At 42.0% G+C, this 23,731-nt stretch overlaps 1 protein-coding gene across 9 annotated transcripts in view; it reads left to right on the plus strand.

The window, feature by feature from the left end:
* CRACR2A (calcium release activated channel regulator 2A) overlaps positions 1 to 23,731 on the plus strand; it is a 141,734-nt gene that overhangs the window by 18,296 nt on the left and 99,707 nt on the right. For 6 of the 9 annotated variants that reach the window (XM_039869120.1, XM_039869119.1, XM_039869123.1 and 3 more), the window contains exon 1: positions 4,608 to 4,786. The exons of 1 other annotated variant lie outside the window; for it this stretch is intronic. The gene's annotated coding sequence lies outside the window, so the exon portion shown is untranslated. Of the gene's footprint in view, positions 1 to 4,607; positions 4,787 to 23,731 lie in introns of those variants that run through there. 2 more of the 9 variants (XM_039869117.1, XM_039869126.1) reach the window with 1 other exon arrangement.

The following is a 23,731-nucleotide window of genomic DNA, read 5'->3' on the forward strand; positions in this document are numbered from 1 at the left end:
ATTATATGAATTTTTAAGATAAGGATATCAAAATTCTGAGAGATTAAGTAACATGATTCGAGTATTCCAGATAGCAAGAAACCACAGCAGATATGAATATAAACAGGTCTGACTCCAAACCTCTGTTATTTCCTCAACAACAGACTGAGAAAATTCATTTTCATTTCCTTTGTTCTTCATTCCTTCTTTAATCTCAGATCTTCCATCCAGAATCTCTTTCCTCCTATCCGAAATGCATCTTTTAAAAATATCCTTTGATGAGGGTCTACTTGTTTCAAACTCTCAGTTTTGTTCATCAGATAATGTCTTAAATCTCCTTATTCTGAAAGAGTATTTCCTTTAAGTATAGAATTCTCAGATGACAGTTACTTTCTTTTAGCACGTTGAAGGTATTCTGTTACCATCTTCTGGCTTGTAATCACTGAAAGGTAACTTGTCTTTTCTCTCTGGCTGCTTTTAAGTTACTTTCTTCATCTTTGGTGTTCTGTGGTCTCACTGACCTGTAACTGGTGGCGGATTTTCTATTTATTCTTATTGGACTCATTGGCATGTTTGAATGTGTGTGTTGATATCTTTCCTCACTTTTGGAAAATTTTTAGCCATTATTTGTTCAAATGTTCTCTCTCTTATCCTTCTGGGATTCCAAATAGACATGTTAGCCGCTATTTTTCATATCTCATTAAGCCTCTTTCATATTTTTCTGAGTCTTTCTTTGTCTTCCTGTGCTGCATTTTGGTTAACTTATTTTGACCTAGCTTCCAGTTCACTACTTCTCTTTCAGACTGTATCTAATATGCTATTAAATCTGTCTACTGTATGTAATTTCAGTTACTTAATTTTTATTTCTAAAAATTCTCTTCAGTCCATTTTTTCAAATCATCTTGGTTATTCTTCATGATTTTTTTGTTCCCTGCACATATTGCAAGCTTGTCTTTAACTTCATTAATTACATTATAGTCATTATTATGCGAATAAAACTGACTATTATTATAGCCAGAACCTGCATATTCCATTATCTGAAGAAGGCCCTGGACAGCGAATCCTTCCTTTCTTGCCAGATCATCAATGCTTTTAGAAATATTGTTTTATATATATATGTGTGTGTGTGTAGGTAGGTAAAGACGCTGCTATGAAAAGACGATGTATATATAAATGAGAGATATATACATTTCTGATATGACATCAGAAAATGTGTGTGTGTGTGTGTGTGTGTGTGTGTGTGTGTGTGTGTGCGTATATATACACACATTTTTTCAAGATTTTCAAGTTGTTTTCAGTGGGCAGATCAACCTAAGAATTTAATTTACCGTACTACTGGAAATCAAAATCTAGCATATTTATTTAAAATTGATAAAATGATGAGAAAGAAAACTAATCAAATTTGGGACCTAGAATTGTCCCTATTGTACTAAATGCATTTTATGAATGCCCTGAACAGTGCATGAGATTCTTTAATGAGAAGCCATTCATAGTGTGGCTTGTCCAGACAGAGTGGCAGAGCCATGGAGACTTAATCTACTAGGCACCCACTCCCAGAGGATATGATATCAGAAATAGCATGACAAAACAAGAGGAGGAGATTTTCAGGAGACTTCCTGTTCAAAGGAATCATTTTATCTCTAAGGGATTAGAGGCCCTTTAGGAGAAGAAGTCTTGGAAGACTTGTTCCCCAGTTGCTAGTGTGAGCCCTACCAGAGCCACTAGGGCTCGGCCTTATCTCCACTTAGAATTCAGGGGTATGTAGTCTTCCATCCCAGTAGTCCTCTGTGAGTATTCAGAATATATGAAGAGGGACTACAGAGTCCAAGATGACCTCACTCTCCTTCTCCCCATTTACCACATCCAATCCCTCAGTCTCTTGAGCACACCTTCTAAACAGCTCTAGAATCTGCTCATCCATACCTACTCACTTGCCGCCACCCTGGTCCAGGACACCAGCATCTCTTGCCTGGACTGTAATAATTTCCTAACTGATCTCAATGTATCTACTCCCTATTCATCACCTTCCCCACCTAAATTCATTCTTCACAAGCAACCAAAGTCATCTAAAAAAAATGCAAATTAGATCATGTCTCTTCCTAACTTTTAGGTTTTACTTCAGTGATTTTCTATGACTACTTCGATGAAGTCCCAGATCCCTAACCTGGCCCACAAAGCTTTGTTTTTAAACTTTACTCCCAGCCACTCCTTGCCATGTTAAAACTGTTCTACCCCCTTGGTTTCCTTCCATTTCTTGAACATATGAACGCTCTTTCTCTCTGCAGGTGTTTGTACTTGCCTTTTTTCTCCCTAGAACATTTTCCATCCCCTTTCCTTTATTCACTCCTAGTCATCTTGTGGGACCCAACTGAAAGGTACCTTCCTTTCCCTCATCTTCTATCTACATTTGTCTTGTTGCTCTATGCTCCCAATCACAAGCATTCTGTATGTCTTCATGTCTTCATCAGACCACTTACCTCAGTTGTGATCCCATAATTATTTTTGTAGTTTCTGTTTATTACATGTCTTCCCCACTGCCTGGTAAGAGCTGCTTCATGTATGCCCTGCTCGTCACTATATTCCCGATACAAAGTACGAAGTCTGGCATGTGGTGGATAGTTCTCATCTGAAAAACAAATCTATGAATGAATCTGGCTTCTGTCCCCATCCCTTCACTGGGACTGCTCTTGCCGAATTCACCTGTGATCTCTTCATTGCTAAAACCAGTGTTTCTTTTCAGTCTTCTACGTTTGAAACCAGCGTCAACCCTCTATTTCTTTCATTCTCCAGCCTTCCTCATTCTTTGATTTTGAGATATTTTTTCTTTTGTTTTCTTCTCTGTAAGCTCTGTTTCTGAGCCACCTTTGCTCTCTTGCTCCAGCCGCCCCTTAAATGTTAGCATCCTGCATAAGTCCAGCCTTCATTCTTTTCTTCCTACACAGTTTGTGAACAGTCTTAACTTTATCTATGGCTTCAACCGTCACACTTATGCTGGTGAACCCAAACCTATATGCCCAGCCCTGACCCCACTTCTGAGCACCAAGTCCTTCTTTCTCTGGGCATTCTAAATATTTTCAACCTACGTCCCACAGATACCTCAATCTTTACATTTCTCAAATGGAGCCAATCTTCTCAATCTTGTTTCTCCACCAGCATTGTCAGTCTGGCTAAACGGTTTCACTGCTGACTCAACTTCTGAAGTTGGAAGCCATGAAATCGTCCTGGAAACCTCTGCCAGCTCTTTAGCCCATGTCCAACTGTTATCACACTCTGTCTTGAATCTGTTCTCATTCCTTCTTTCTCTGTACTGCCACCACCTCAGTGCAGCCCCTGCCGTTGCTCGTCTGAACCATGGCCCCACCTCTTGGCTGGGTTCCCTCCATCTGGCCTCTTCCCCCTTTGGTCCATTCCTAGCATTAGTGCCAGAGGTCCCATCCCAAAGACCAGAGCTTAATCATGCCACTTCCACCTTCATTCTGCTTCACTTCCACCTTCCCTCCTAAAGCCTGTACAACAAAGCCTGTTCTCCTTCTATGATATGCAAGGTTCTTTACAATCTACCCTATCTTTCTCGCTGACTTTTCCCCACCATTCATATTCCTCTGAATATGCCGTCCCTTCTCATTAAAAGTTTATAGCAGGGCTTCTCAAATGTAAGCGGGCACCAGAATCACTTGGAAGGCTTGTTAAAACACAAAATGCTATAACTTAACCCCAGAGGTTCTGATTTAGTGAGTCAGAATGAGACCCAAATCTGGATTTGTAGCAGGTTCCCAGGGGAGGACCGTTGTGAGAGAACCACCAGTCGGTGACTACTGTGATAAAGAGTGTGAGCCCAGGAGCACTGCTGCCCAGGTTCAGATCCTGCCCATGCCACTCACTTCCTGTACCACTTAACCTCTCCATGCCTCAGTTTGCTTTCCAACAAAATGGACTAATATACCTCATAAGCTTAGGGGAGGCTTAAATTAGTCAATACGCGGAAAGCATTAAAAACAGTGCTCACTTCACTGTAAGTGGTCAGAAAATGTTAGTTGCTAGCATCGTTTATTACCATTTATATTATTATTTCTGTCCTTGGTGGTGAATGTCTGCCTCCCTCACTCTTTTCTGCTCACAGTTTTCTACTTTTCTTCAAGAATCAGTTTCTTTTCGAGGCGCTTTTGCAATACCTCACCCCCAGGTCTTCCTCTCTCTCCCTGTGCTCACACACACCAGTGTCCACATTTTTGTCATGGCATTTGCCACATGGCACTTACCTTCTTACCAGGAGTGGTCTCTCACCCACAGTGCACTCTTCAAGGCTTCATTTTTACGTGGTGTCTGGTACATCATAGGGACTCCGCAATGTTTCTTAATTAAATAACTGGAATATATTGTGGGATTGATTCCTGTATTAAAAATATGGTAAAATGTGTCCAGTCTGGGGAAAGGACTGTGGTAGATATCCCTGTATCCCTGACACAGAGCACAAAGCCTGGCATGTGGTAGAGAGTTCTCATCTAAAGAACAAATCTATGAAGTGTATTGGAGAAGTCACAGGATGAAAATTAAGTGACCTTAAGGGTCTTTTCTACCCTGAAAATCTATAACGAATTACTTGAACTCAAGTGAGAAGACCTTTCCTCTGTCTGTCCTACCTGCAGGTCCAGCCCTGACCACAGCTGCCCTTCAGGAGACTGGCCTGGAGCCTAATCAGGTCATCAGATTGCTTGTTGAGGGTGGGGCAGCAGCAACTTGTACTGTTCCTCATGAACTCAGCCTGGGGCTCCATCTGGCACTCAGCATGGCCGCGTCTCATCTTAAGGTGAGAGCTGCAAGAGGATCCCTGGGCAAGCCAGACCCCAGAGATTTGGAATTCAGAGGGAGCTCTAGGAAGGTTCATTCAAGGTCTGCTGCCTCCCCTATCCCCACATGTGTAACTGGACAGGAGGCTTGCTTATGGTAAAAACCAGAGGTTCCTAGAGGCAGGGTATAGTGGGAGCCACAACTTGCAAGAGGGCTGGGTTGAATCAGCAAATGTTCTGAATGATGGAACAGGAAATAGTATCTCTGATGGAGTCTCTGATTTCCTGTAGCGCTCTTAAAAACTGTTAATCAACTTACCAAAGTGAATTCTCAAACCACTGGATCTTTTGTTTTCTGCATGTCAGATTCATGGAATGCTGCAGAATAGATGTATCTTCCCTCCAGGGTCCACCTCTCTGAATAGAAAAAGAAAGCTGTTAAGAAACTGTTGAGAGAATCTTCCACCAAGGGTAGCAGATAATGACCATGGATGGCAGTGGATAACCACAGTAGGCAAGAAGTTTGGTTCCATGCCAGGAGCAGTGGTGAAAGCTGCTAGAAATTGTTTATTAGCCTGACATTGGAAAGTATGCCCAATTCTTCCACACACATATATCAGGATCAGCTAAAATGAAATACAGTAGAAGACTGAATCTAGGGCAGTACAGTGGGATTTAGTTACCAGTGACTTCTGTGGCATCCACTGGGGAGTAAAGTAACACTTATTTGGTCATTATGAAATGTGTTGTTGTATTTTATGTGTCTGTCTTAAATCTTCCATCAGATTGTCAACTCGTTGTGGGCACTAATAGAATATTTTATTTCTCTTATATTCTTCACAAGGTCAGTACTCAGTAATTATTTACTGGTTGATTTTTCACTGCCTACCTGTATAATAAAACTTGATTAGTCAAGGGCCTAGAATTTTCATTCATTTGGGTGGAGTTGTCATCAGTATCTATTGAGCAGGCACTGAGACAGAATAGCATCAAATACCTTTGTCACTTGAGCTGGCTTGAGTGTATTCATTTCCTAGGGTTACCATAACAAAGTACAAAACAGAGTGATTTGAAACAACAGAAATTTATTGTCTCACAATTCCGGGGGATAGAAGTCTAAAGTCAAGGTGTCGTCAGGGCTCTTGCTCCCTCTCTAACCTGTAAGGGAATCCTTTCCTATCTCTTCCGAACTCTTGGTGGTTTGCTGGCAATCTTCAGTGTTTCTTGACTTGCAGCCTTGTAAATCAAACTCTGCCTTCATTGTCACATGGCATTATCTTCACATGACTATCTCCTTTCAGGGACACCAGTCATATTGGACCAGGGGCCCACCCTACTCCAGCACAACCTCGTCTTCACTAATGACATTGACAATGACCTTATTTCTAAATAAGATCACATTTTGAGTTATTGGGAGTTAGGACTTCAACGCATCTTTATTTAGAGATCACTATTCAACCCAGAACACTGAGTGAGCTCATTTGCAGAACATACACAGGCTAGGGGTAGATATTATCAGTGTCTCTTGGTGCTGACTGGGAGAGACAGGGAGAAGAGTACAGGAGCATGTGTCCTCTATCCTCTAGGCATTCTCTGGGCAAGTTTGCTTGAGCTGGAGCCCAGGTGAACACACCATGATACTGTGCTCCAGTGCGGGAACTCCACGCTTTTACCGCTCCCCCTTTTTTCAGGACAAGTCAGGGAGAGGCCTCAACAGCTGGAAACAAACAGACTGAGTTCCAGGCAGCCTTAACTTGCAGGGAAAGTGGAGGAGCCCCACCTCGCCCTGTGAAAAGTTGCATCCTCCTTCCCTAGAAGAGATGGAGCTATCTGGCCCAAACAGCTCATTGTCAGGCAATTCAGAGAGAGTTCTAGATACCAGATATTGAACAATCTGCTTGTCTCCAAACCTACCTTCCTTCCTTCCTTCCTTCCTCCCTCCCTCCCTCCTCCTCCCTCCTCCTCTCTCTCTGCTTCTTCCTTCCTTCCTTCCTTCTTCCTTTCCCTTCTTCCCTTCCTTTCCTTCTTCCTTCCTTTTCCTTCCTTCCTTCCTTTGTTTTAAGAGGGACATAGTACTTCATTGTATGGATGCACCACAATTTATTACACCAATCCCTTACTGATGGACACAGGTTTTTTCAGTCTTTGGTGTTTATTACAAGTAATGCAGTGAATAAAACTGCCATTTTGTACCGTATCTGAACATGTAAAAATTCTGAAATCTCTTTGAATTATCAAAAGAACTAGAAACACTGGGTTCTAATAACTCTGTGTGGACAGCTGGTTGGATTAAGTAGCAGCTGTTTCTAAGGGTCCCTAATATTAGGACTAGCCTACTGCCATTTGACATTTTCCCATTGCCTCTTCCTACCTCTGTTCAGTTAAGGCTGAGTGCTGACTAACACTGAGCATTTTTCTTATAGCAGATTTGGAAAGAATGGGATATCGCTCTTATACACATGCTCTTCAGAGTAGAAAATGAAAACCAAGCAGGCTGTCTTTTTCAAGAAGAAAAGGAGAAGGCAGATTTTTTTGTGGATGTGATTCTGCTACATTTGCATGTGATGAGTTGTCTCATCCATGTTACTTGTCTGGGCATTTGAGTATGTAGCCCTGCTTTGTTATGTCCATGCCCTTCTCTCATCTCAGAGTAGAAAGGAAGAAACTCTGCTTGCTGGTTGCTTTAGCACTCCCTGGGGAGCCTCTTGGAGACCAGCAGTAAAAATGAACAAGGCAGTCAAATGTAATTTTCTATTACATGTATTATCTTACCAAAACCCCATGAGGATGTGATATTCCTAATCCCATTTTATAGACAAGGAAACAGTAACAGAGTGAAGTTGCTTGCCAAGATCATAACTCATACATGGCAGAACTAGTATCTGAAACCAAGAACTTCTAGTTCTAGAACCTGACGTTTTAGTCAATATATTATGCTGTCTCCAAAGTCTTTTTTGAATACGGTGTGCCTAACAATTATACTTCGAACCTTTCAGTTTGTTGTCAGTGGTCGCATGGTAATGATAGTCATGACAAAGATAAGAGAATATCTCTGATAATAGGTGAAAGGTGACATGCTTCAGAGAAGGCATATAATGAGAATGAATTTTTGCTCTCTCAACAAAGGCGATGGTTTATCCTTTATGGTCTGTCACATTGTATAGAGTAAAATTGGCTCCATTGCCCCCTTTGCTCTTTCAGTGCCCAAACATTTATGGAGCACCTTCTGAATGCAAAGCACTGTGTCAGGTGGAAGAAATAAGATGCATGGGCCATACCTGGTCCTGGGAGCCTAGTTATGACATGTCAACAAAAAGCTGCAGTGCCACCTGGTGAACGTGGCATTGGAGTGACATGGATGTGTCAGGTTGGGTCCTGAATGTGACAAAAGAAATAAATTCACTGTGGGGTAACAAAGTGGGTGGTTTCCGGTTGTCTTGGGTCTTCATCATTGCTTGACGAAAGAAGGAAGTGAGGACCGGAAGTGGAGGCTGTGAGCTAAGGTGTTGAGCCATCTTTCTGCCCACAGCTCGGGGTGAAGGTGGTAATGGCTGGGCTCAGTCAGAGTGGAAAGGTGGGCTGAAGGAAACCTCCTTTCCCCTTTGCTGCTCCCCATCTCAGCTTCTCTCATTCCTAGTCATCGGTTTAACTGCTGAGCTGGGCTGCCTCCATATGGGGCACTTACCTTGAGAGTTAACATCTCACTGGAGGGCAAGCCCCTGTTCTCCAGTGAAAGACCCAGCCAGCTGAGTCAGAGTGGGGAATGGGGAGACTGTTGCAGGGAGAGAATTAAGAGGGCACAGTTCACAGGTCACCATATTCGACTTTTGAAATCACACCTCAACAGAAGAGTTTATAGGCGGGGGCTTCTTGTCACAAGGAAGCTTCTTATTGTTGCTTTTTATCTTTCTTCTCCCCCAAATTAGCATTCACAGCATGTTTCATCTCTGTGGTTATCTTAGAACAACTGGGCAGTTTGCTTTTTATTTACGTTTTCTCTGAGTGTGACACTAGCCATAGCAGCCCGCAGACAGAGGGAGTGGGGAGAGAGCCAGTTACTCTTTATTCAAATACTGTGGTCTTTGGTGCAGCTGATACTAGTGGTAAAATTATATAAAACAAAGGTGTTGAAACTCAGTCCAAGTGACTGTTGGGGATCTGTAGCTTGTGCGTCTTTGGATGAGTAATGGAAACTTGACTTTCTCTGTTTAAAAAGGAGATTTCAGAGTCCCGTTGGAGTAGACAGCAGGCACTTCTAGGGCTATAGCCATATGTATTTCTCTGTGCTGGCAGCTGTGTGGACCATACAAGGAAAGTATCCCATTATCTTCTTGTCCTCAGGGAACTTAGTGACAAGAAGAGGAACAAAATATACAGTTCACCTACGCTGTTAGGCCCATTTCCTCAGTCAAGAAATGAATGAGCCTGGATTTTATCAGTGTTCCTACTGGGGTCAGCACTGCCCTTACAGTGGTGCTTCACAGATGTCCTGTGGGCATACAAATCTTCTGGGGGTCTTGTTAAAATGCACATTCCAATTCAGGAGGTCTCTCCAAGGCTTACAATTCTGATTTTACCTGTCAGACAGACCCCCAAGTGCTGTTGCTGGTCCAAGAACTGCAGTGCTTTGTGTACTGAGGCCTTAGAGGGCATTTTGGAAATCCATGGAGTGGCTTTGAGTTGCTACAACAACGGGGAGATGCCCCTGGCATTACTGGGTGGGGGCTAAGCATGCTAATCATGATTCCATGTGTGAATCAGCCCCTCAATGAAGAATTGTCACCCACTCTGCCAAACTTAACCCACTATACATATAAATCAGTCATTCCTTCTTATATAGTAATGATGAAAAGTTTTCAAAGAAGTTATGCCAAAAACCCAGTAATATAGGAGACCATTGTTTTGGGAAGAGAAGCCTAAATGGAATAAAGACAAAATTTTACAATGATTGGATAATTTCCCCACTCCATGCATTTTGCTCTATTAGAACATTTCTGAACATACTTAACTGAAAAGGGTGTCAGTATACCATGCAGTTACTGCAGAAGCAGGGAAATCACTTTCAGATTTGTGTCAGGAGATTCAAGACTTTGTCTAACAGACATAGACATAGGACCACATATTATTAAATTAGCAAAAGCACATAAAATGCCACCATCTTAATTAACTTCTTATAGAAGCTGTTTTTTAAAATAATTTATATTCTAATCTATCTAATATATTTATATTTGTAGTACAATGATAAGAAATCTCTTGCAAAAAATAAATATTACAATTATTTACTTTGGGATCGCCTCTGTTTTTCACTCTTACTCTGATACTCTCCTTAGAGATCTACCAAAAAACTTTTTCCAATCCATCCTCCTTTCCCCATTTCCTAAACAAAAAAGGATATCATTTTTAAGGCTTTTTTTAAATGCCAAAACCGAATGTATGCCTCCACCTTGTGGGTGAGATTTCCAGATCAGAGACATGTTTTCCATGATATCCTGTCACTACCTGTTCCACGTCTCAGCGTAATAAATTATTGCAACACTATACTTATTCATAAGGCTTAGCTCATACACAAGAATAATATACTTTCTTGTTTTCTCTCCTTCCACATTTGTAATTTGATTTGGCATGTTATCTCTGTTACCTTTTCCTGTTATCAGATAGACAGGAAAGTGGGTTTGTTGTTACTCCTCTTATTTTTATTCCGTTGTCCTCTGCTTTTTTATTTCCTTGTACTCTTCATAAGAAGTGTTAAATCTAATCTTATTCATTATAAGTAGGCGAAAGCATTGACTACTCCCTTGTACATTCCAGTCCAGTCATGTGTGAGCACTTACATATTGCAATACTTATTATTTATTATAAATTGTATTCATTTTTTCTCCTTTATTAAATTATGCACGTAGGCCGACCAACTTATCTAGTAGTTTCATTTCAAGTGGTAAAGAGAACGTTTCTAAATGGCACATTGTTTGGAGAGGTGGAGCATCATTGGATTAAGCGATCTCTCTGACTTTTTTTTTTTTTTTGCACAACATTTAAAAAATAGTGGGTAACAGTGTGATTTGTGACCGACTTGAAAATAATCCTAGAGGAGAAAGCAACCAGTGAAAATTTGTATCACCTATAATGTCTGCTAGGATGAAATATTTTGAATCCTCAAGACATAAAATAGTAGTTCTCTTAAAGTTGTACTTTAGAAACTGGGAAATTCAAATATACACGCGCGTGCATGCGCGTGCGCACACACACTCACACACCCACCTCACACCTTGACCCCGCCCAGAATCCTTTGAAACAGAATCTCTGGAATGAGACCCAGGCATCTGGAGTCAAAAAATCTCCCCCGATGATTCTAATGCTCTGTGAGGTTGAGAATCACTGCCTGTAGTGGAGTGAGTAGGGAAAAGATAGGTCCAGTCCTAACTGCCAGAACCTATGAATGTGACCCTCAGGAAAAGGGTCTTTGCAGATGTAAGTCAGTTACACATCTTCAGATGAGAGCATCTTAGATTATCCAAGTGGATCCTAAATTCAGTAAGTGTTTGTTTAAGAGTCACACAGAAGAGAGACACACAGAGAGAATGCCGTGTGAAAACAGAACCAGAGATTGGAGTTCTGGAGCCACAAACCAAAGAAAACCTGGAGATATCAGAAGCTGGAAGAAGTAAGGAGTAATTTGTCCCCTAGAGCCTTCAGAGGGAGCATGGCCCTGTGGACATCCTGATTTTAGGACTTTTTGCCTTGAGAACTGTGAAAGAATACATCTCTGTTGTTCTAAGACACCTAGTTTTTGATAATTCATTATGGCAGCCCCAGGAAACTAATACACTGCCTAAAGGGTGGATAAAATTTGGTGAGATCAGAGGAATATAGGAGCTTTTCAGATATGGAAGCAAAATGACTAACCGAGAGAAGGCATGGCTGGAGGAAGATGGGAGGCAGAACAACTAGAAGAGAGAATGGCTTTCTGAGAAGAGTGAGAGGTAATTCTGTGGAGCCCACCAGAAAATCTGGTGGTGGGTGATTCCCATTCCTAGGAAAGATGCCTTCCTCTCCATTCCATCCTGGCATATTCCAGGGACTAGTGTTTGCTGCACCCTTTAGATCACAAAAGTCCAAGGAAGCCCAGAGAGTGAGTTTGCAATTCATTCCACAAGCATGGGAGCCACCGAAGAGTCCAGAGGAGGAGTGACATGACATTGACAGGTTTTAGGGAAGCCTGTCTGCCTGGCCTGGGTCACATGTCTGAGCACTTGGCATCTGGTCGCTGAATCCTCTCTGCTCTCCACCTCTCCCCAACACCAGTGGTCCTACCTTACAGTGGTGGCTTCATGAGTGTGTGAGCAAAGCCATTTGTTTCCCAGCCCCAGAAGTCTGGGTGATATTACTGACACGGTTGGGTGGATCTGCCCATGTCTTGGAAGTAAATCCCTTCTGCAGATCCCTAAAGGAAGTCACATTGCTTTTGGTGAACTCTAGAGGGACCATTCTCGCCCACTGCGTTGGAATGAGAGCAACCAGCCTGGAACCATGCGCAGTGCTACCTGGACTTCCTTAATAAGCAGTCAGTTGTCTTGTGGAGGCATCTCTGGGACACTTCACAATGAAACAGATATCCATGCCCTATTTTCTGCAGACTTAAGCAAGGGAAGCTTTCGTTAGCAATGCCCGTGAAATCAGAGTCCTCCCTGACCTTTCTGACTGGCACAACAGGAGCTGAGAGGGGGTGAGAGTGTACTTGTACATGAACTCACTAATCACATTACAGGCATTATTTTGAACAGCTAACTCAGGACGAGGAGCAGAGAGATCATTTGAGTATGATTGGTTTAAGGGTAGAGAAACAATTAAATACTGCCTGGAAAGAAACATCTAGGGATTGCAATGCACTGAGCTATGGGTGGGTTTGGGGCCCAGATTGGATGCACGGAGAAGAGGAAACAGGGGAGCCTTGACCCATGGTTATTCTTAGTCTTCATCTGTCAGCTGGGTTGGGGATTTAACATTACCTATCACCCCAGAAATGAACAAAGGGCATAGAACTCTCACATTTCATTTTCTGGGAATCAGTGTCTTTAAAAGAAGGAGGTCACTTTCTTCCATGGACACCACCCAATGACACTGTTAGGTCAGCGGCTACTGTTTTAATGTTGAAGGAGATGCTGCAGAATGCTGGGCACAGGTCAGAGTGGAGCTGTTGTCCTCATGGAGTTATTTTAGGATCCCCTGGATAGGACATCCTGGTGGAGGTCATTCTGGGCATCCTCCTACCTCCAGGAACCCTAGGACCCATCCTTGCCCATTATGAATTGTGGTAGAGAAGGGCATCTTCTAGTGAGATGTGGGGCCAAAGTTAGGAGGCAGCGGTAGAGGACCATTGCTGGTGTGAAGTCTCATGGGCACTTAGCTGCCCCCTTCGGAGACCTTAATCTCACTGTGACCCTAAAGCAGAGGTCCCATGAACATGTTTCCAGTCGAGCAGTGGAGTATTCTGAATGCGAACAAACAACGGTTTCAACCTCCACCCTACCTCCTCCTCCATTCAAGGAAACCTGGGGGATTTTCCTAGGGTGTGTGGAGGGGAGGGTAGATCTGACACAACTGACCACCTGAACTGTAGGGAGACACCGTGGACTCCAGAGAGTGAGCATCATCGGAGAACCCCTTCCATGATGAACAGGCTGGCTGCTTTCCCATGCGTGGCTTCAATTCAGAAAAAGGGCATTCCAGAGCCCAGCACCGGCCTGCTGCTTGGGCTTATCCCAGGGAAGTGCTGGGATACTGCCAGGAACAAGACAGACCTGGCCTCAGGGAGCTACCAGTGCCCACTGGAGAAAGAGATGTTAACTAATTGCACATGTGCTTACTCATTACAATGAGAATATGTGCTAGAGAGGGATTCCAAGTTCCTGAGAACACACAGTAGTAAACCTGGTCTGGAGAGTCTTAAAGGTCATCTGTCCAGCCTACCCAGTTTACAGATGAGGAAATTGAGGCCCAGGGAGGGAAAGGAAGTTGGTAAAGATGACTAGAGAGTCAGTGATGGAGATGGGACTGGATGCCACTTCCAGCTCCTAATTCTGTTTTCATCTGGGTCAGGGAGTTGATTTCCATGGTGGTCCTTATTACCTACAAAATAAGGAATAAAGTTTTTAGAATTTAATTCATTCAAGAAGCATCTGTTGAATCCTGTTATATGCTATGATCTCTATGAGCTAAAAATTTAGTGAAGGACAGACATGAGTACAACGAAGTATAAAGCAGTGCGTTGAATCACAAACACTATAAGAACAGAGAACAAGCAACTGAGTCCCCTTGGCCTGGCATTCGAGGTCCCCTGACACGTGTACGCGCGCGCGCGCGCGCACACACACACACACACACACACACACACTTTTTGTCTTTCCCATTCTGCCTTACATTTGTGTTTGTCATATGCATCTATCCCCTTTAGACTGCGAGCTATTTGAGGGCGCAGATAATGTGCCCTTCACTTTTTATCCCCGTTACTAACACAGCACCTTGCACTAAAAGTCTGTTTGTAACTGTTAGCTGAATAGGACCATTAGGTGAATTCGTTTGGCTTTGGAACTCAGCACGTTATTATTTTGAGGAAACAGATTCGCTGTCCTGGCGATTGCTGCTTGTTTAAAACTTGTGTGCATTCCTCGAGCACCAGTAACTGCTGGCCAGTCAGGCACTCTGCTGGGTGGCTGGAGAAGGGCCTAAAAATCTGTAATGATTCAACAAGTGGCTGAGACATGGGTGGGTGATTAAGTGTGCTCTGCATCCTGCATGAAATTTCAACTGAGGCTCTTTTCTTGCTTTAGAATGGCACTGTTGATTCTGGCAAATCTTTCTTTATCCTTTCCGATCAAAAATAGTGTTGGCGTTTCACCCTGGGGGAAAGTGGGTGAGATTTTCTTCTCTGACGAATCAGTTTGGGCTCTAAAATACTCTTTGCTTAGATTAGAATTCAAGAGGCCCTTGAGCTAGGATTGGAAGTAGAAATAGCACAGGCTCTTTTCCAAAAAGCTTGGTGTTGGGAGGCTGGGACCAAGTCAGGAGGGGCGTTCACTCAGCAGGCCACAGGTGAAAGCAAAGCAGAACACACAAGAGTGTTTCAAGAGGGTAAAAGGCAACAGGAAGTGTTCACAGAGCATCAGGATCCCTTCCAGGTATGTATGGATAACAGGAGCTGGTGGTATATTAAGTACATTCCTTTTTTTGGAACAGATTGTAGGGAATTCATTGATAGATGGCAAAAAGAATAGTAATAGCAGATGTGAGGGAGACAAGTCCATTTGCCTTCTGAGATTTTTAGTTGAAGATGGCAGGATGTTTGTGATTTAGACGTCTTCTTTTTCTTTAAAGGAGATGTGTAGCAGAAGCTATTTCTAGAATTAAATATCTCGGAGGGAATTTCATTACAAGATCAAGAAAAAAGTCTGCAAGGTTTGGCTTATGATGAAAAACATCTAAAACCAAGTGTAATCAAAGAGAAGCCTGAAGCAAACAAATTATTGATTGAGGTGATGCGAAGAGCCTCTTTTGGAGCCAAAACGTGGAGAGGAGAGTGAGGAAATATTTAGGGCTCAGCCTTTGAGACTACCTTCTGGGAAGGGATTTCCCTCTGCATATACTATAAGAGGGAAATAAAATCAGTGGAATCTGGTGTTTTACATAGTATAAATGAGGAGGTGAGGAGCCCGAGGCCAAAGGAGGCTAAGTGATTTGTCCAAATCTAGGACATTAGTGGTATTACAAGGTAATATGCTTTAAAAAAAAAATCCCAAATCGAGTTTTCTTTCTGCAATTCTGCATTGCCTGTGGGAGATTAAGAATTTTAGTGAAAAGAGCTTAAGTTTGGGATGCACTTGGTTTGAATTTTGGCTGTTTTTGGACAAGTTTTTAATATTTTTTCCAGCCTCAGTTTATTCATCTGTGCAAAATCCAGACTGCCTCTAAACTGCCACAGGACCGTCTCTACCTTCTCAAGCATGACCTCCAGCTCTTGCAAGCTCTCCTCCAGGCCTCCCACACTCACTGGCTCACTTGTTCATTCAGGGCATATTCTAGATTCTGGGGCACAGTGGGGAACTAAAGTGGAGAAGTCTCAGCCTTTACGGACCTCACATTCCAGACTAAACTGTGCAGTAGAAATATAATGTGACCCACACATGTAATTTCAAGTTTTCTAGTAGCCACATCAGAGGAACTAAAGGAAACAGGCAAAGTTAATTTTAACTTTTTATTTAACCTAATATACCCCAAATATCATCACTGCAGTGTATTGTCGATCTAAAATTTATTAATAAGATATTTTACATTTTGTTTTTAAATTGAAGTATAATTGACCTACAACATTATGATGGTTTCAGGCATGCAACAGAACGACTCAATATTTGTATATATATTGTGATGTGCTCACCACAATAAGTCTAGTTACCATCACCACACATAGTTACGGAATTTTTTTTTCTTGTGATGACAACTTTTAAGATCTACTCTCCTAGCAACTCTCAAATATACAGTACAATATTGTTAACTATAATCACCATGCTGTACATTACATCCCCAGGTTTTATTTATTTTATAACTAAAAATTTGTACCTTTTGACCACCTTCACTCATTTCACCTGCTCCCAAACTCCACATCTGGCAACCACCAATCTGTTATCTCTATCAGCTTGGTTTTTGTTTTGTTTTGTTTTTTGGATTCCACATAAAAGTGAGACCATATGGTATTTGTCTTTCTCCATCTGACTTATTTCACTTAGCATAATGCTCTCAAGATCCATCCATGTCTTGGTACATTCCTTTTTTGCACTAGGTTATTCTTCCAGCGCATCTCAATTTGGCCACATTCCAAGTGCTTAATATCCTCGTGTGGCTTGCATCTACTGTATTGGACAGTGCAGTTCTAGGGCTAAGGAGCAAGACTCTTGACATCTGCCCCAGTGATTAGAGCTGGGGGGAGTGCTTCACTGCAGGTCCTCCCTGAGGGAGAATGCTGCCTCCCAACAAAGGGACCTCTCCCAGGGCTCGGGTTCACCCTGCCAGAGCACGCTGATTTCACACAGGAAGAAGGAGAACGTGCCACTGCAGAGTTCTGTCCTAGTCTCTGGGTTCAGACGAGAGAATGACACCATTCTCTGTAATAATAATAGTAATAATAATAATTAGTACTAAGTATGAGCCAGACCCTATGCTAAGTACTTCATTATCTTCACTACGACTTTACGAGAGAGGTACTATTATTATCCACGTTCAAGAGAAGAGAAGAGTGGCTCAGAGCAGTTAGATAACTTGTTAAGGGTCACATGAGTCGTAAGCGACAGACCTGGGACTTGAAACCAGGGCTGCCTAAAGCCGAAGCCTTGTGTTCTTCAAACAGAGAACAAGATCCAGGATGAACACAGGTTCCCCGAGCCTTCGTCAAAGTCTCTCTCCCTCTACTCACGGGGCACACTGCTAAGTCAAAAAGCTTTGGAGATGAAAGTGTCAGTGAGAATGACTCAGTGTCACAGGGAAGGGTATATGTGAGACGTCTGGCACCCTCATCCCAGCCCTTATCAGCTATTGTCCAAGATCCATAACTGCTGGCATGTTGTTATTACAAATAAAATATTAACTCATAAGCATAGATTACAGAAATCCCTCTTGACTCTAAAGCACCCTGTGAAAGTCTATTATCATTATTGAATGGTTTTACTATTATCATCCTTCAGTCAATGGTGTGTCCAGGGAGCTCGCCATAGCTCAGATAACCACAGTGGTGCTGGAATATCAAATGGCAACTGAGAACATAACCTGACTTGAATTTTCTGTCTCCAGTAGGTCCTGGAAGTTTTTGAGCTTCACTTATAGATATTCTGCAGTAAAACCCAATGTGTATGTGAGCTCATTAGGCAAGTATTTTCATCATTTGCCAGCTTGCCAGGTGCAGAAATTAGTCTTTATGTTCAGCCTAGAGTGGCCAGCAGCCCTCCTGGCTCTTCGGAGCATAATTAGAGAGAAACTTAGAAACCCTCAGGTATACTAGCAGGGCCCCAGGCCTCCTCTCTCAAGTCCCGGGACAGGTGAGAGGCCAGGAAGCCAGCCACCCGGGTCCAAAAGAGAAAGGGCCCACGGGCTATGCTGCAGGTTTCCTGGGCATCCTTGTGGCCTTGCCGAATGGGATTACCTGGAATCTCATCCACCCTCTGAGGCCCACTCTAAGTCCCACCTCCTTCATAGAAGCCTTTCCTGACACATCACCACCCCTTTGGTCCTCCCCCACCTCTAAAACCCTGTACTTTTTTTTTTTTTTTTAAGAAGTAGATGTGGATTTTCCAGAGATAGATACCAACAGAATATACAAATGGCTTTGTCTCGATATGGTTTGTGTGTACATGGGAGGCAAGGGGTGTGAGGAGAGTGAAGCAGGGACAAAGGAAGTAGGAGAGTGTCAGTCATTGGGGAGCTGAGAGGCATGGGGCTGGTCCATTACTGGAGTGAAGGAAAGTCTGGTTCGTGTTTTGAAAGAATGATTAATGGACGTCTTTTGCTTTTCGTCCCCCATTCCCCACATCCACGTCTACATCCTTTAACTTCCCTGTTTCCTCGAGGAAACCTTATGTCCAACTCTTTTAGTCCATCTTGAGTCTGCCATTGATTCCTGATTTAGGGATCAATATCTATCTAATGGGGGAGGACGAAGTGTTTCCCAGGGCTTGGAGAAAAGGTATTCTTTTTCTTTACTGGCCTTGGCTAAGAAGATTTAAAGTCTGGAGCCGCTGGAAAGTGACAACTTGAACTTCTGCCATGAACAGACTTTCTAGAAACCTGGGGAAGTTCAGAACTGAGGGGGTGGGGGGAATCGAGTGCCACGGGATTTGATTCACTGACTCAGCTGCCCTTAAAGACAGCTCATTTCTCCGACCTTTTAAAAGATAGGGGGAGATCAACTTTATGGGTTTGTAGGCATCATAAGCTGGACCAGGTTGGCATTTTATAATGGTTGAACAGCTCATCCTAGCATTCAAATCCTTTGATGCATTATTATTATTATTAATTATTATTATTATTAATTTATTTATTTTAATTAGTTTCAAGTATACAGTACTTTGGTTAGACATTTATATAGTTCACAAAACGATCCCCCTAATTTCTCCCTCCCTCCCTTGGCCCTCCACCTAGCCAACATATTAATGCTAACTGCATTCCCTATGCCATGCTCCCCATCCCCATGACCGTCTATCAACTACTAATTTGTATTTCTTTAACCCTTCATCCCATTCTCCCAGCCTCCCAAGCCCCCTCCCCTCTGCCCATCACCAAATTGTCCACTATATTTGTGAGTCTTTTTCGATTAGTTTGTTCTTTTCGTTCCTTAGATTCCACATATAAGTGAAATCAATGGTATTTATCTTTCTCTGTCTGACTTATTTCACTCAGCATAAGAATCTCTAGGTCCATCTACGTCATTGCAAATGGTAGGATTTCATTTTTTTAATGGCTGCATAATATTCCATTGTATATATGAACCATAATTTCTTTATCCAATCGTCTGTTGGTGGGCATTTAAGTTACTTCCATATCTTGGCAATTGTAAATTATGCTGCCATGAATTTTGGAGTGCATAGATCTTTATGAATTATTGTTTTGGTTTCCTTTAGATAAATACACAGAAGTGCAATTGCTGGGTCAAAAACAGTATGGAGGTTTCTCGAAAAATTAAAAATGTCCATTTTTAATTTTTCGAGAAACCTCCATACTGTTTTCCATAGTGTCTGTACCAATTCGTAATCCCACCAGCAATGTATGAGGGTTCCCTCCTCTCCGCATCCTCGCCAACACTTGTTTTTTGATTTATTGATGATAGCCATTCTGACAGGTGTGAGGTGATATCTCACTGTGGTTTTAATTTGCATTTCTCTGATGATTAGCGACTGTGAGCATCTTTTGATATGTCTATCAGCCATCTGTATTTCCTCTTTGGAGAAATAACCGTTCAGGTCTTCTGCCCATTTTTTAATTGGATTGTTTGGTTTTTTGTTGTTGAGTTGTACGAGTTCTTTATGTATTTTTGGATATTAACCACTTATCAGATGTATCACTTGTGAATATCTCCTTCCAATCAGTCTGTTGTCTTTTTGTTTTGTCGATGGTTTCCTTGCTGTACAAAAACTTTTTAGTTTGATATAGTCTCATTTGCTTATTTTTTCTTTTGTTTCCCTTGCTTGGGGAGATATATCTGAAAAGAAATTACTTTTAGTAGTATCAGAGAGTTTACTATCTATGTTTTCTTCTAGAATTTTTATGGTTTTGGATCGTACATTTAAGTCTTTAATCCATTCTGAGTCTATTCTTATATATGATGTAAGAAAGTGGTCCAGCTTCTTCTTCTTCTTCTTTTTTTTTTTTTTTTGCATGTATCTGTCCAGTTTTCGCAACACCATTTACTGAAGAGACTGTCTTTACTCCATTGTATATTCTTACCTCCTTTGTCATATATTAAGTGAGTGTACAGGCGTGAACTTATTTCTGGGCTTTTTTTCTGTTCCATTGATCAATGTATCTGTTTTTATGCCAGTACCATGCTGTTTTGATTACTGTAGGCTTATAGTATAGTTTGATATCGGGTAGTGTGATACCTCCAACTTTGTTCTTCTTTCTCAAGATTGCCATGTAAAGCCCTATAGTCTTGAATGCCTGTGCTACCCACTCAGATACAGAAGCCCATCTTGTACTGTTAGCTACACATTATCTCTATGGCTGTGCCCTTTCTTTCCCAGTTTCAGACTTCTGTGGCCTCTCCTAGTGACAATCACATGTTGACTTGAAGCATCTCTCATGACCTGGTTGGTGAACTCCACCTTGTCCTAGAGAGAGTTTAAGGGGGCTATTTCATCACTATAAGTGCGCACGATGTCCTGAGGGAACTTTTATTTTGGATTTGTGTACTGCCTCTTCACCCAGAATATATGTCCTTCGAGCACTGGGATCTTATAATGCTCGACTCCAATGAGAATGTCTGCCTGACTTATCTCAGGGACTCAGTGACAATATATATTGCTCAATATAGAGTGAAGGACTAGCGCTCCAATCCAAATCAGCTCCCTCAGATGCTCGTCATTTGCATAATACTCTTTTCTTTCATTGCAGTTACCATGATTTGTATCACATATTCATTAATTTGTTAAGGCCTCTCCCCTGCACTGGGAGAACTTATTGGTCCTCTCCTGTGTCCCCAGCACCCAGTACAATGCCTAGAACCTGATAGGACTTGGTAAAGACTACTTCAGTAAGTGTACATATCAAAGAATCTGCTTGGTCCCTGTAGGAGAAGGCAAAGGTGGAGAGAGGAGGGAGTTAGCGGCTTTCAGTAGGGAGACCAGCTACAGAATAGCATATGAAATTATGGAAAACACATTGGCCGAGAAGTCGGGGACCTGAAGGTCAGGCATTTTCCTGCATGGAGGTTTATTTTCCATGTAACCTTGAGGAAACCTCGTGAGGGTTGATGGAGATATTTTTTGTGAAATTGCTTTGTAAACCACAAACTGGCACGTTAAGATGTTATTCATCATCCTAAGATCTGGTCCTTGCCTACCTATCCAAATTTATTTCTTACTAATTTGATTTAGCTAGGCCAATGTTTTCATTTTTTAAAATGTGTTTTTCCCTTATTGCAAAAGTAACACATTGTAATAACAAAACCGTTAGAAAATTCAGAAAATAAAATATATCATCTCTTGAGATTACCACCTAGAAATAACACTATTAATATCTTTAAAAAATACATACTTTTAAAATATTTTTTAAATATTTTTTTAATACACTATTAATATCTTAAAAAAATACAAACTTTTTTTTCTAAGTATAAAGGTGTCAGCAACCGGGGGCAGTCAGGTCAGCATTCTTCTCCTGTTCTCCACAGCATTGGCTCTGCTGAAGGCCGCTTCCAGGAGAGCCTCCCCATCTGGTTGCTCCCAGCAGCATCCTTGGCTGCAGCTCCAGTGAGGGATACTGAGAGCTGACTTAGAGGTGGGGGGTGGGGGGAAAGTATCTTCTTCCAGTACTTTTCACTATCTGAAAGTACTTACCAGGGTTATGTATTTATTGTTTGTCTCCCTCCATTGGAATATTAGCTCTGCCAGGTCCAAAGTTTGCTGAATTTGCATATCACTGCCTCTTTAGCGCCTACAAGAGTGCCTGCACAGAATAAACATTCACTGAATGTCTGAATGAACACCGAGTATTGTATTACCTCATATAGATATATAATAGGAAGGCTTTGCTTCACATGACTTGTGCATATGAACTGTACAGAAGCCAAATTCATTGGTAATATATATCTGGTCTGTCAGATCTAGCTGTGTTTGGAGATTTGGCCTCAGCAGGGGTATGATAGATAATCCCAACTCCGTTTGCAATCACTACTGCTACTTCTAGTAATTTCAGGCATGCTCTCAGACCATGCTACTTAGCAGTAGCCAAAGTATTCTGCAAAGTTCATCTCTAGGTTCACAGTCTTAATTAACATCCACAAACTGCCCTGGGCAAGGAGGCCCATCCTCTCCCCGACTCAAAGCCTCTTCTGCCTCCAGCATCTTTCTGCTTGCTCTCCTTCTGGGGCCCTTAGGCTTTTTTAATTTTATGAATACTACTACATGTCTTTCTTAGGTAGGGCAGTGATTCTGGCCACCATTTTACATCTCTATTTCAAGATTGAGCTTCGGTGGTGCAGATAACATTTGTGGATTGGATGCAAAGAGTTCTAAGAGCATTGCCGAGAGCTGGGGCTGCTGAGAGGGGGTGTTCAGTTAGCCCTAAGGCTACCTTTTTCTCGTGTACAAGGGTCTGCCCCCTCTGAGCTGGACCCAGTCTCCAGATTCAGGTTCCTTTTATTTCTTTTTCTTGCTCGATAGTGCTGGCTAAGACTTCCAGTACTATATCGAATAGGAGAGGTAAGAGTGGGCATCCTTGTCTTATTCCTAATCTTAGAGGAAAAACTTTTAGCTTTTCGCCTTTGAATATGATATTAACTGTGGGTTTGTCATATATGACCTTTAGGGTGTTGAGGTATGTTTTGTCTATACTCAATTTGTTGAGAGTTTTTATCATGAATGGATGTTGGATTTTGTCAAATGCTTTTCCTGCATCTGTTTGCATTTGTAGTCCCACCAAGACTGACTTGGGAGAAAATGTTTGAATCTAGCCGTTTGAATGGCCTCTGTCCCACTTAGTACCTTGTACATTAAACAGTTGTTCTTGGTTTTCTTTTCTGCTTCAGCTTGAATCAGGAAAGAACACATAGGCTTGCATACTTAAAAAAAAATTCATTCTCATATATGTTCATTTATTTAGCTTTATCAATGAGCCAGATATTTTGCTAAGTGCAAGAAATGAGATATGATCCTTTCTCTCAAGCATTTTTAGGTGAGTGTGTTTGGGGCGGGGGTTGGAGCACAGACAAGTAATTCTTTACTATGAATAATTCCTATAGCAGATGTAAGCCCTGGAGGCTATGGAAGCCCAAAGGAAGAACATGTAAATCACACTCTGTGAGCTCAGGATGACTTCTCAGAGAAAGTGCCTCTTAAGTGGAATCCTTAAGTGTTCATAGGACTTAACATAGACAAAGGGAAGGGCATACCAGGTGAGTGAATGGTATGTTTGAAGATGCTGAGGCATTAAAGAACTGAGAGAACAGGAAGAGAATGTGCTGGGGGAGTTGGGAGAAGATGAATATAAAGAGGTGGTGATGCTTCTATGTGTTTAAGATCCTGAAAGCCATAGGGAGGCATGATCAGGGCTGCATTTCAGGTGGATCCCCTTAGCAGTGCTGTCGTGGTTTTGTTTAACTGTTTGTTTGTTTTTGTTTTTGTTTTTAAAGCAGTTTGGTAGCCTTTTAAAACCTGCATATAAAGTACTCTTTGGCTCAATAACATTACCTCGGGAGGTAACAATACTGATCATCT

This window comes from Pteropus medius, unplaced genomic scaffold (genome assembly GCF_902729225.1).
Source record: "Pteropus medius unplaced genomic scaffold, Ma_sr-lr_union100, whole genome shotgun sequence".
NCBI lineage: Eukaryota > Metazoa > Chordata > Mammalia > Chiroptera > Pteropodidae > Pteropus > Pteropus medius.